This window comes from Onychomys torridus, chromosome 14, assembly GCF_903995425.1.
Source record: "Onychomys torridus chromosome 14, mOncTor1.1, whole genome shotgun sequence".
Lineage (NCBI taxonomy): Eukaryota > Metazoa > Chordata > Mammalia > Rodentia > Cricetidae > Onychomys > Onychomys torridus.
Genome location: NC_050456.1, coordinates 8,790,446 through 8,803,000, shown reverse-complemented (window position 1 = coordinate 8,803,000; position 12,555 = coordinate 8,790,446). Strand labels below are relative to the sequence as shown.

Here is a 12,555-nt window from a genome sequence, read left to right as displayed (position 1 = left end):
TTAAAAATCAAATTGTACTTGTGAACTACTTGGTGTTTCTAGGTTTGGTGGTTTCTGGAGGTCCAGCACAGCTCTGCCCCCAGGTTCCTAGACTTGAGGTAGGAACAATTCACCCATGAATCCATCTGGTACCTCTGGTGCCAGGCTGTTGGGCACCATTATGTTCTCTCAGCAGAATCACCTCTCCAGTCCAGATATCTGGATTGACGACTTTTGTCTGAAGCTGCATACTGTAGCTGGGAAGAGAAGACAGGAACTTGAACAACACTAATAAGAATGAGCAGCAGACAAAGATCTACATGCTGGTCCAGGGCTCTCTTCTCTGGGCCTGGAATAGAAAACATGAGCCCACCCATTGGCTGATGGGCTCTATTATGGTGCCCAGATGAGGGGCAAGGCCTGCTTTCCTGAGTGCCCCATTGATAGAGGCATGGGTGAGCTGGCCCCAGGCACATGAGTGTGAGAAACTGAGTCCCACACCTCATCTACAGTATGGTAGTGTAGGCAAGGAAGAGAAGCCCTCCCATTCCTCTGGAGGCCTATGGTAGGTGGGAGAGTTGTCATGAGGTCACTAGACTGAGAGAGCTGGCCCTGCCTCTCACCATCTGCAGCATTACACAGAGTGGCCCCTGCACCTCAACTAGCCAATACAGTAGAGCTGGCCCTAGTGGTGTAGTGTGGGCAAGCCTACCCTGAGGACATGAGAGCAGGAGAATCGGTCTCACCTGTAATCATGAGTTTCTCTCCCTCCCTGCCAATTCCTGAATAACCATTCAGAAGCTTAATATTAATTATAAATGTTTGGCTGATGGCTCAGGCTATTACTAATTAGCTATTACATTTAAATTAACCCATTTCTATTAATCTGAGTATCATTACCAGCCTGCTGGCACCCTGCTCCTTGGGCAGCTGGCTGGCTTCTTCCAGAATCTGCTCTTGTTCTTCTGTATCTCTGCTTAGATTTCCCACCTGACTCTATTCTGCCTTGCCATAGGCCAAAGCAGCTTTATTTATCAACCAATAAGAGCAATGCATATTCACAGTGTACAGAAGGACATCCCACATCATTTCCCTATTTCTGTTTAATAAAAAAAAGTTTTAACTTTAACATAGTAAAATTACATATAACAAAACAGTTATCAAGCAAGAATTACAGTTACAATATTTAACTATTTGTATTTGGCAAAATAAAGAAAACATTCTATCATCTATCCTATCTTTGTGAGTCTGAAGTTTCATATCTAATTTATCTTTTATTGTTCACTAAGGAAAATTATCATTATAACTCTCTAGCCTTCAACTCCATCAAAGACCCCTGAAGGATATAATATTACCTGAATAAACAGAAAGTGCATTGCAAGTAACTTTCAAAATGCTAGATGTGACAAAGACATCTGGCTGCCTGGACAGTCACCCAAAGTTCCTCTGCAACATAGGGGCATCCACCTTCAGCCAACAGGCATAGAGTATCTGGCAGATGTTTTAGTGAAGCAGGAAATTTGAAGGACTGTCCAGCCTATTTTGGCAAAATTCATCAGTTGATTTCCTTTGTGTCCTGCAGAATGTCTGGCAGTTTGTTCTGTGAAGCAGGAACCCTGAAGGCTTTGGTTGTTTGGCAAAGTTCAGCAGTCAATTTCCTTCCTATTGGTCCTGCATGTCCAATGTATACAGCATACAGTCAATCATTCAAGGCAAATGCAGTTTCTTGCCCAAATGGCTAATCTTGCAACAATGGAAGCAAGCTCCTATGGAGTTTCTTTGATGTCCATCATCCTTTTATGAAGTAAATTGGTACTACCAGGAGCAGATGTGTCTCATTATCATGAAAAGCCCTAAGTTAACAAAACATTTTAAATGCCATGTTATGTAGGTCTTTGAAGTGTTTGAAGACCACTTATTTATCTAAAATACATCTCTGTATTAACTAGAAACATGTCTAACATATTTACAAATTTGACTGTTATAAATGACTAATTACTAACCTGTGTTCCTTGGTTATCTTAAATAGTTTATAATACTAGTTTTTAAAAACTAGAATTTTACCTTACATTTTTAAATGAACTGCATAGGTACAATACCTTAAACAAGAGTAGAAATATATATACTGTAGTCATACCAGGTATGTTTACAAGGCCAAGCAGAGATAAATTTTAGATAGACAAGTCATCTTCAAACACTTCAAAGATCTGCAGAATATGGCATTTAAGATGTTTTAATAACATAGATTTTTTTAATGGCTCTGCTCCTGGCAGCATCAATCTACTTCAGAAAAGGTATGGGCATTGAAGAAATTCCACATGGAGTTAACTTTCACTGTTACCCACTGGGCAAGAAAGTGCCTTCAGATTGACTGTTGACAGTATGTTATCCAAAATGGACAAACAGGACATAAAAAAATGGACTGCCAATCCTTGCCAAGACAAGTGTGGTTGCAGCTTTGGTAACAGGCATCCTCTGAGGCCAGGACAATATGACACCACTGCTGAAGTGGCTTTGAAATCCAGAAAAGGTACAGTGCCCCTTTCTTTGAAGGCATCTGAGCAGGCAGTGAGCCAATGACTCCTGGTTGTAGTGGAACAGTAGCTGGAACAGTTATTCTTGAAGGAGTAACTAAGCTGATGGAGTATAGCCGCTCAATGGTAGACTGGCATTTAATAAAGGAGATGAAGCCACCCAAAAGCCAAGAAGAATGGGCAGCCAAATTCCCAAAACACCAGAATTTCCAGAACTTAAAATCCTGAATCATGACAGGATACTGGTTGAAATTCAAGTTTATCTGGTACATGGAAGACTCACACCAAATGTGAGGTTGAGCTGTAGGCCTTGTGTACATCCTAATTCACAAATGAGTCTGTCAGATATTCTAAGACTGTGGGCCAAAGATGACACCCTAACATTGCAGAGAAACCTTAGGTGACTTTCCAGGCAGCTGACTGTTTCTGTCATAACTCACATTTTTGGAAGTCACTTGTTTGCACTTCCTATTTTATTAGGTAATATTATTTCCTTCTGGGGTCTCTGAGGGAGCTGATGATTAGATAGTTGTAGTTATAATTTTCCTTATAAACAATTTCAGAAAAGAAACTCACTAAGAGGAGTAATGTATATAAATTTGAAAGCCATCATGAGATAGTTTTTGGTTGGTAATACAAGATAGGGTAGAAAGTAAATTAGGTACATTTTAGACTCAAATCCCCAAATGGGATAGATAATGGAATATTTTCACTGAATTTGTCAAATGCAAATGGACTAGACATTGTTGATGTATTTATTGTATATATATATATATATATATATATATATATATATATATATATTTGATAAAGTTATTGTACTTATTGTATATAGCTTTTCTTATATTTGTTATAACTTTTTATGTTAGATAAAAAATGGGAAATGAGGTGATATTTTATCTATGTGCCCCAATTAAAGTTTATCTGAGGATCAGAAGAAAAACACCAGCCACTATAGTAAACATAGAAGTCAGGCAATAGTAGCACATACCTTTAATCCTATCACTTGGGAGGCAGGGATCTGTTTGGATCTCTGTGAGTTCAAGACCACACTGGGAACAGAGCCAGGTGTGGTGGCACATTCCTTAAATTCCAACACTAGTTAACCATAAAGGTCTGGAGGTCTGTATAGACAGACAATAAGTGATAGAGCTGGGGTGGAAGAGGAAGTGATGTAGATTGCTGGAGAGAAAATGAGTTAGTAGAACAGAAATGCATATAAGCATGGGTAAACAGGAAGTTGGTCTGTTTGGAAGCTGCAGAGTTGGTAAGGTTAGATTAGCTATGGCTTTTTCTGTTCTTCTGATCTCTCAGGTTTTAACCCCAATATCTGGCTCTGGGTTTTTTATTAATAAGATGTTTTAAGATTCATGTTACAATACACAATATGTTTTACCAAAAATAATCTTAAATTTGTATCAATACACAAAAATCTTTTAAACAAGAATAGAAACATATATACAGTGTAACAAAATTAACTTTAAATTTGTATCATTATACCAAAATCCATGCCAATGAAAAATATCTGAGATTAATAGTTGTCTCTTTATCCTATATTTCCCTAAATATAACAAACCTTCATAACCCACCAAATAAACAAAGACAATACATACTCCCCAACTCTTAGGGAATATGGACATTGTTTTATCCCAACTCTTTTCTGCTGTCTGTGGTTGAAGTATCTTTAAGGTCCCTGAGGCAATTTGAGATAATAGCTAAGTCCTGGGGAGACCAGCTATAACCTTTGTTGATAGATATCACCTGTCAAGGCTCAGGAGGTTTCCCTTGATCAAGTCTGGTCCATCATAATCTGGAATGAATCCATAGTTTCTTGTTTCCTGTGGAAACAAAAGCAAAACCACTTCTCCAAAGCAATGCATCTTTTAAGTTCCATTTTACAAATATATTTTTTGACTTTTGTTTTAAAGCATTTTTAAAAATGTAGATAGATATATTTTATCAGTCTCTTTCAATTCCATATCTTTTAGCAGTCAAAAAAAAAAATTCAAAATCAACACAATAACATGCAGGATCTAGACTCCCTGTGTATTTTCCACCTTACATGGTTTTTCTTTTATATTATTTTTATTGTCTCTTTAAAGACTTTATTTTTTAAACTATTTACTTCTTCTATAACTCCCTATACTCTTTTCCCTCTCTCTCTCTCTCAAGCCTATGTACATTTATCAAACACACTGTAACCTTTTTGGAGGTTTTTCTGTCTGGACCTCTTTTATTGTGTATCTTTTAGCCTTTTTGACCATGTGAGCAAACCTTTATACTACTAAGTGCCTTGGACCTCTGCCTGAAGCTTTGGTGGCTGGCTCCACCTACTTCTCAGGTCATGAAAGTCAAGCCTACAGCTCACAGCCCACTCAGAGGTTTGTGATCAAGAACTGTGTTAAACTTTTCCCACAGCTATAGAATGCTGATGCTTGCACTGTGGCAGGCATTTTTACTTAGTATTTTGTTCCTACTTAATGTTCCTACGTAATATAATGTTCCTACTAGTTTCTCAAGGGCTCCCTGTCCCACAGAAACTTTTAAAGGAGCCATAGCTTCTTTTTTTTTTTAAGCTTTCACAGGCCTTATGGAAATTTGAGAGCCTCATGTTGATATGCCATTTGCAATTAAAAATTTCTCTCCTGCCCACCAATTCCTGAATAACCACTCAGAGGCTTAATATAAATTGTAAATGTTTGGCTGGTGGCTCAGCCTATTACTAGTTAGCTGTTACATTTAAATTAACCCATTTCTATTAATCTATGTACTGTCACAAGCTAAGGTATTACTAGTCTTGTTCCTTGGGCAGCTGACTAGTTTCTTCCAGATTTCACCGTTCTCCTGTATCTTTGCTTGAATTTCCTGCCTGGCTCTATCTTGCCTTGCCATAGGCCAAAGCAGCTTTATTTATCAACCAGTGAGAACAACACACATTCACTGTACAGAAGGATATCTCATATCATCCACTCCTTGATGCTGACTATATAGGGTGAGCTAGCCAGGACAGTACTACAGATCTCACCCTGTTGTTGAGAATGAAGGAGATCTGGTGGGGTGACCAACCCAGCAATCACCCAGACCCAGATTCAGAGCTATGAGTTGGCCCATCCTATGATCCATCCCATCTATGATGTGCTATGATATGCCCATGAAGGGACTGGTCCTGCAGACCCAAAGTTACAGGTTCTTCATGACACAGACAACAACAGGATATTCAAGAGTAACTCAAGTGAGAGCCTAGTACTGATGATGCAGCAAAAAACAGAGACTTCAAGCCAGAACAATGACTCAATGCAGTGAACACTTACAAGTAACAATATATGGACTAAAGGACTAAGTCACTCACTGTATCATACCACAGCTTCCACAACAAGATTTTCATTTTCTTTCTTTCTTTTTTCTTTTAAATTTTATCTTGTTTTATCCTAGTGGGGGTTGTAAGGGTAGAGGGCAGACGAGAAGGGTTGGAGAAATGAATGGGATCAAGATGCATGATGTTAAATCTGAAAAGAAAAAAATAAAAAGTTAAATTTGAAAAACAAACAAACAAAATTTTCAGGACTGGAGTGATGGGTCAGTTTAGACCACATGGGATTCTTCAGAGGAATTAGGTTCAGTTTCCAGCATCTACATGATGTCACATGACCATCCATAACTCAGGTCTTGGGGAGTCAATGCTGTCTTATGACCCCAGTTGGCACTGAGCACACACATGGTACATGTACACAAAGCACTCATACACTGAAAATTATAATTTTTTTAACAAGTCACTTTATGGATTTTCTTTTGAAAAGATATCCTAGGCTCAATGATAGTGTGCTATCGTCACTGATGAATAAAATTTGATGCAAACCTTCAGATATTAATTTTTATATTTCTATTTCTTAAATTTATTTTCTTGTTCTTAACATCCTAACCAAAGATTCCCTTCCCTCCTCTATTCCCAGTTTCTCCCACCTCCATTTTTGCTCCCCTCCAACCATTCCATCTCTGCTGTTTCTCTTCAGATACAGGTGGTCATCTCCATGGATGTCAGTCAGCCATGGTACATCATGTTGCAGTGAGATCTGGCACTCCCTCCAAAGGGTGGATGAGGCAATCTGGCAGGAGGAACGGGTCCCAAAGTCAGGCAACAGAGTCAGAGACAATCCTGTATTCACTGCTAGGAGTCCCACATGAAGACTAAGCTATATAACTTTAACTTATATGCAGAGGGCCTAGGTCAGTTCCATGTAGTCTCTCTGGTTGGTTCAGTCTCTGTGAACCCTTATGAGCCCATGTTAGTTGGATCTCTGGGTTTTCTTTTGGTTTCATTCACAGTGCTGGGTCCTACAATCCTTTCTCCTCTTCTTGAGGGTCCACCAAGCTCTGACTCACATTTGGCTATAGGTCTCTTCATCTGTTTTCCTCAGTTGTTGGGTGAAGCCTCTCTCATAATCATTTCATTGTTTTTTTCCCATTTATATTTGATTCTATTCTAAGTCTCTTTTTTTTGGAGCTGAGGCTCGAACCCAGGGCCTTGTGCTTGCTAGGCAAATGCTCTACCACTGAGCTAAATCCCCAACCTGCTATCTTAAGTCTTGAGAGTATTCTACTTCTGGGTCCTTGTCCTTAGTGGGGAGCTGATTCTCAGGGTATGGGTGTCAAGCTGTTCCAGTTATCAGTTGATTACTCCCACATTTCTGCAGCATCTTTACCCCAGCTCATCTTGAAGGCAGGATAAGTTGTAGGTCAAAGGGTTTATGGCTGAGTTGTTGTCCCAGACCCTCTCCTGGAAGCCTTGTTATAGGAGACGGCTGGTTCAGGGTCCATACCCCCATTTTATAGGAATCTTAGCTAGGTTAACTCTCATAGATTCCTGGGAATTTCTTTTGCTCTAGGTTTTTAGCTCATCCAAGTGATGCTCCCAGATTCTAGTTATCTTTCCCAGTACTCTCTCCCTCCATCCTCCATACCTGATTCTTCATTCCCTATCCCTATTTCCCCATCCAAGTCCCTCCATTCACCTACTGACAATTTCCATTCTATTTCCCTTTCATGGTGAGACCACACTATAGCCATCCTTGTTACTTAACTTCTCTGGGTCTGTGGATTGTAGCATGGTTCTCCTTTTCTTTACAGTTAGTATTAACTTATGAATGAGTACTTACCCTGTTTGTCTTTCTGGGTGGGTTACCTCATTCAAGATGATCTTTTCTAGTTTTATCCATTTGCCAGCAAATTTCCTGATATCATTGTTTTCAACAGCTGAGTAATACTCCATTGTGTAAATCTACCACATTTCTTTATCCACTGTTTTGTTGAAGGACATCTAGGTTGTTTCCAGTTTCTGGCTATCATGAATAAAGCTGCTATGAACATAGTTACATAGTGTTCCTGTGGTATGATGGAGTGCCTTTTGAATACGTGCCCAAGAATGGTATAGCTGTGTCTTGAGGTAGATTGATTTACAATTTTCTGAGAAGCCATCATATTAATTTCTAAAGTAGCTGTACAAGTTTGCATTCCCACCAGCAATGGAGGAGCATTGCTTATGTTCCACATCCTTTCCAGCATAAGCTGTTACTTATGTTTTTTATCTTGGATATTCTGACATTTGTAATATGGAATCTCAGTGTTGTTGTGATTTGCATTTACCTGATGAACATTCCTTTAAGTGTTTTTCAGCCATTTGAGATTGCTCTGTTGAGAACTCTCTGTTTAGATCTGTATCCTATTTTAATTGTATTATTTATTTTGTTGATGTCTAGTTTCTTGAGTTCTTTATATACTTTGGACATTAGCTCACTATCTCACTATCAGCTACAGAGTTGGTGAAAATGATTTCCCATTCTCTGGGCTGCCTTTTTGTCTTATTGATAGTGTTCTTTGCCTTATAGAAGCTTTTCAGTTTCATGAGGTCCCATTTATTAAATGTTGATCTTATGCCTGTACAATTGGTGTTCTGTTCAGGAAGTTGTCTCCTGTGCCAATGCACTCAAGGATATTCACCACTTTCTTTTCTGTCAGGTTCAGTGTAACTGGTTCTATGTTGAGGTCTTTGATCTACTTGGACTTAAGTTTTATGCAGGGTAACAGTATTGATCTATTTGCATTCTTCTACATGCTGACATCCAGTTAGACCAGCACCATTGTTGATAATGCTTTTTTTTTTTTTTACATTGTACAATTTTGGCTTCTTTGTCAGAAATCAAATGTCCATAGTTGTGTGGATTTACTTCTGGGTCTTTGATTTGATTACATTGACCAGCCTGTCTGTTTTTATGCCAGTACAATGCAGATTTTAACACTATTGTTCTTTACTCCAGTTTGAAATCAGGATGGTGATATCTCCAGAAGTTCTTTTATTGTATAGGATTGTTTTAGCTCTCTTGGGTTTTTCTTTTTCCTTATGAAGTTTTGTATTGTTCTTTCAAGGTCTGTAAAGAATTGTGATGGAATATTGATTGGGATTACCTTGATCTGTAGATTACTCTTGGTAAGACGGCCATTTTTATTATGTTAACCTTGTTGATCCATGAGCATGGGAGATCATTTTATCTTATGACAGCTTCTCAAATTTCTTTCTTCACAGACTTGAAGATCTTGTCATATAGTTCTTTCACTTGTCAGTTATAGTTACCTCCAGATATTTTAAATCACTTGTGGCTATTTTGAAGGGTGCTGTTTCCCTAATTTCTTCCCTAGTCTATTTGTCATTTGCATATTGGATGTCTACTGATTATTTCTTTTTTGAGTTAATCTTGTATTCAGCCCAGCCACATTGCTGAAGGTGTTTACCAATTGTAGGAGTTACCTGGTAGAATTTTTGGGGTGGCCTATATTTACTAACATATCATCTACTAATAGCAATACATTGACTTCTTTTCTAGTTTGTATCCCATTGATCTCTTTAAGTTGTCCTATTGCTCTAGCTAATTCTTTAAGTACTATAGTGAATAAATATGGAGATAGTGAACAGCATAGTCTTATTATTGTTTTTAGTGGAATTGCTTTATGTTTCTTTCCATTTAATTTCATGTTGGCTATTGGCTTGATGCCTTTATTATATTTAGGTATGTACCCTGTATCTCTGATCTCTCCAAGTCTTTTATTGTGAAGGGGTGTTGGATTTTGTCAAATGTTATTTTCAGCATCTTGTGAGATGATCATATGTTTTTTCATTCAGTTTGTTTATATGATGGATTACAATGACAGATTTTCATATGTTGAACTATCTATCCCTACATATTTGAGATGAAACCCACTTGATCACAGTGGATGATCTTTTTGATGTGTTCTTGGCTTTAGTTTGTGAGTATTTTATTAAGCATTTTACATGAACGTGCATGAGGGAAATTAGTCTGTGATTCTCTTTCTTTGTTGAGTATTTGTCTGGTTTGAGTATCAGGGTGACTGTGGCCTCATAAAATGAAATTAGCTATGTTCCTTGTGTTTCTCTTTTGTGGAATAATTTGAGGAATTATTGGTATTATCTTTTCTTTGAAGGTCTGGTAGAATTCTGTGCTGAAACCATCTGGCCCTGGGCTTGTTTTGGTTGGGAGGCTTTTCATGACAGCTTCTATTTCCTTGGGTATTATGGGTCTATTTAAATTGTTTATATGATGGTGATTTAACTTTGGTAAGTGGAGTCTATCAAGAAAATTGTCCACTTGTCTTAGATTTTTCCAATATTGTGGAGTACAGGATTTTGAAGTATGACCCAATGATTCTTTGGTTTCCTTGGTGTCTGTTGTTATGTCCCCCTGTTTTTTTTTCTGATTTTATTAATTTGGATATTCTCTCTCTGCCTTTTAGTTAGTCTGGATATGGGTTTGTCTATCTTGTTCATTTTCCCAAAGAATCAATTTGAGAAAATTGATTTATTGATCCTTTGTATTGTTGTTTTTGTTTCTATTTTATTTATTTCAGCCTTGAGTTTGATTATTTCTTGATGTCTTTTCCACTTGTGTGAGTCTGCTTATATTTGTTCTAGGGATTTCAGATGTGCTATTAAGTCTCTGGCATGAGAATTCTCTAATTTATTTGCACAGGCACTTAGTGCTATTAACTTTCTTCGTAGCACAGCTTTCATTGTGTCCCATAGGTTTGGGTATGTTGTGTCTTCATTTTCGTTGGATTTTAAGAAGTCTTTGATTTCCTTCTTTATTTCTTCCCTTACTCACTTGTAATTCAGTAGAGAGTTGTTCAGTTTCCGTGAGTTTATAGGCTTTCTGTTGTTCCTGCTGTTGTTGAAATTCAATTTAATCCATGGTGGCTTGATAGGATTCAGGGGTTTAATTCAATTTTTTTTATATCCCTTGAGACTTGATTTGTGATCAAGTATGTGGTCAGTTTTGGAGATGGTTCCATGAGGTACCGAGGAAAAGGTATATTCTTCTGTGGGTGAAATGTTCTGTAGATATCTATTATGTCCGTTTGAGTTGCAAAGTCTGTTATTTCCATCATTTTTCTGTTTAGTATTTGACTGGACACCCTATCCATTAGCAAAAGTGGGGTGTTGAAGTCTCCCACTACTAATGTGCTGTGTTTGATGTGTGTGTGTGTGTGTGTGTGTGTGTGTGTGTGTGTGTGTGTGTGTGTGTGTATTTTTTGCTTTAGTAATTTTTTTTCCAAATGTGGGTGCCTTTGTGCCTTTGCAATTCAGGTATAGATGATCAGAAATGAGATGTCATCCTAGTGGGGTTTTTTCTTTAATGAGTATGAAGTGTCCTTTTCCATCTCTTTTGATTAATTTTAGTTTGAAGTTGATTTTGTTAGATATTAGGATAGCTACAACAGCTGGCTTTCTAGGTCCATTTGATTGGCATCTTTTCCTAACCATTTACTAAGGTTCTTCTACTTCCATTCCTATTATTCTTAGCCTTGGTCTTTTCATAGTGAATCAGATTTCCTGCATGTTTTGTGTTCGGAGTTTTTTGATTTAACATTTTTTTTGACCCATGAATCTATTTCTTCTATTGCATCTTCAATGCATGAGATTCTGTCTTCCATATCTCGTATTCTGTTGGTGATGCTTGAATATGTAGTTCTGTTTGCTTACCAAGATTTTCCATTTCCTGAATTCCCTCAATTTCTGTTTTGTTTATTGATTCTTTTTCCATTTTCATGTCATGAATTTTTTTTCACCTGTTTGTATTTTTTTTTTCTTTTTTTGCTTTATTGGCATTCTTTAAAGGATTTACCGATTCCCTGTACTTTTTCTTGATTTCTTTAAGGGAGTATTTTATTTCTTCTTTAAGGACCTCTATCATCTTCATAAAGTTGTTTTGTAAGGTAGTTTTCTTGTGCTTTGGCTACATTGGAATGTTCGGGTTTTTCTGTCACAAGATAGCTGGGCTCTGGTGGTGTCATATTGCATTGGTTGTTTTTTATTGTATTCTTACACTGGCATTTAGATATCTGGGTTTGGGATGATTAGGTCAAGGTCCTAATATTTGAGTTTGTCTTTGTTGGATGGGTATTTTGTTCCTTGGTTTCAGTTTTTTCTTTGGTTTTCTAGTTGTTGTGGCCTGGATTTCTGGCAACTGGCAACTGGATTCTCTGGTCTAGTTGGGAGTCACTTTCCAAGTTGGGAGTTCGTTTTCTGGTGGTTAGCGTGGTCTTTGGTGCAGTGGGATCTCTGCTCTTATTCTTTTTTTGTTATATTTTTATAATTTATTTACTTGTATTTTGTGTACATTGGTGTTTTGCATGTATGTGTGTCTGTTTGAGGGTGTCAGATCCCCTGGAACAGAATTATAGACAGTTGTGAGCTGCCATGTGGGTTGTGTCCTCTGGAAGAGCAGCCAATGCTCTTAACATCTCCAGCCCTGAGTCTCTGCTCTTCTGACTGGTGTGGATTGCACCTGTTCTGACTTGTACCTGAACAACTGGAGTTGATCAAGCTGGTGTAGCTTGTGCCTGTTCTGACTGATGTGGTTTGTGCTGGTTTGGCCTGCTCCTGAGTGGCAAAAGTCCACCAGGGTTGGGTGCACGGCCCAGTAGTGGGGCCACGAAGCAGCTGGGATGGCATGGGCCTTGGGAAGGGATGTCGGGA

General features: G+C 38.1%; 1 non-coding gene across 1 annotated transcript; it reads right to left on the bottom strand.

Annotated features, from left to right (window-relative positions):
- Window positions 1-7,007: 7,007 nt before the first annotated feature.
- On the bottom strand, window positions 7,008-7,080 carry Trnaa-agc. Its single transcript has one exon. It is a non-coding gene; the product is annotated as a tRNA-Ala (tRNA).
- Between the last annotated feature and the right edge of the window lie 5,475 nt (window positions 7,081-12,555).